Raw genomic sequence first — 1,615 nt, forward strand, 5'->3', positions numbered from 1 at the left:
AAAAAAAAGGAGGGGGGTTGCAAAGCACCCCACTAATTTGCTAATTTGGCTAAGGTAAGAGCAAAGGTCTGATAGTACTCCTACAGGATTTTTAGAAAGACTATTAGAGCGGTACAGGATGTAAACTCATTTTAATCCCATGGCAGCAGATCGCCAAGCCAATGTAGTGATGTCTTTTATAGGCCAGTCAGCATCAGACAGCAAGTTGCAGAGAATGGAGGGACGGCAGAGATGCTCCCTCCAGGACTTAATAAAAAAAAAATTACATTGTACATACAGACCCCAGAGTTCAGGACAGGTAAAAAGGATAAATAAAGACCCTTACCAAATTGGCCTTTGGAATCTGACACTAGAGACTGGGTACAGCTCCTTTCCTTAGCCCCATTCTGTGTATGAAACACCCCGTCTCAGCTTGGACTAACCCCCTATGAGATCCAATATGGAGGACCCCCCCTCTTAGTTTCCTAAGGCCCCTCATGACCCATTTGCTCACAAACCCCATCTGCAGGAGTGGTTGAAGGCTCTCCAGATCTCCGAGCCCAGGCATAGAGACCCCTGGCCACCCTGACACCTGAAAATCTCACATTCGTTCCAGAATTGACGCCTGGGGTATATCCGGAGGGACATGAAAAAAGCTACAGCACCCCACAGCCAGAACAGCAGCTGCCCGCTCATACCTGCAATCCATGCCTCCTCAAGCCCTTGCTTTGATACCCCTGCCCTCACCCCTGATTTCTGTCAACTAGTAGCAGGGCTAGCTAGCCTCCTGGGATATCTGAGATACATATCCCCCACAGCTGCCCCTGGAGGCTGGCAGATTTTCCCCTGGAGAAAATATTTAGACAAGGGGGTTCAGACATCTCCCCCACTTGTCTCCTAGGGGCGAGAAGCGGGACTGTCTCCATGGGTGTCGGGAAGGACTTGGGACATAAAATGGTATTTATCTGACCAGAGCCTGCTGCTGCAGGCCAGACTAGACCCTCCCTAAAGGGGCCCTAGCTATCCCTGCTGCTGCAGGCCAGACTAGACCCTCCGTAACGGGGCCCTAGCTATCCCTGCTGCTGCCCGCTGGACTAGGCTACTCTCCCTGCTTCTCTGCTGGCACCTCCCAACACCAGCCCGGGCACCCGGAAATCTCACACCCGTTCCAGGTTGGCGATTCTGTGTACGTTCGGAGACACCGGTCCCAGAATCTTGGACCTCGCTGAAAGGGACCCTACACCTACTGCCCTCAAAGTGGACGATCTTGCAGCCTGGATCCATGCATCTCACGTCAAGCCTACACCTCCACAGGACGACCCAGGACCATCCAAATGAAAGCTTCCACGTACCCAAAATCCTCTCAACGAGGCCTGATTCTGCCAGGCTTGCTGATCTTTGCCCTGATGTTTAACCTGGACCCTGACTAACTTTGAGACTGGGCAAGCCTTAAGGCTAGCCACTGGAGTTCATCCCCTGGATACCTGGTTCCTCCAGCTAACTTTTGACCTATGTGTTTTATACTGAACAAACCCCTGGAAACTTTTATCCTGCATGCAAATATTCTGAATGATATGTTTGTCTGGGGGGAAAAACAACATGGGGGGGGCTAAAGTATTTTATTGTGCTGCCTGGA

General features: G+C 51.1%; 1 long non-coding RNA gene across 1 annotated transcript; it reads left to right on the plus strand.

The window, feature by feature from the left end:
* The first annotated feature begins 6 nt into the window (after positions 1-6).
* Positions 7-1,389, plus strand: LOC126491851 (uncharacterized). The gene is made up of 2 exons (XR_007589474.1): positions 7-1,151; positions 1,253-1,389. It is a non-coding gene; the product is annotated as an uncharacterized lncRNA (long non-coding RNA).
* The last annotated feature ends 226 nt before the right edge of the window (positions 1,390-1,615 follow it).

The sequence above is a fragment of the Alexandromys fortis genome, unplaced genomic scaffold, assembly GCF_014885135.2.
Source record: "Alexandromys fortis isolate MF-2015 unplaced genomic scaffold, M_Fortis_MF-2015_v1.1 scaffold_284, whole genome shotgun sequence".
In the NCBI taxonomy this organism is placed as follows: Eukaryota; Metazoa; Chordata; class Mammalia; order Rodentia; family Cricetidae; genus Alexandromys; species Alexandromys fortis.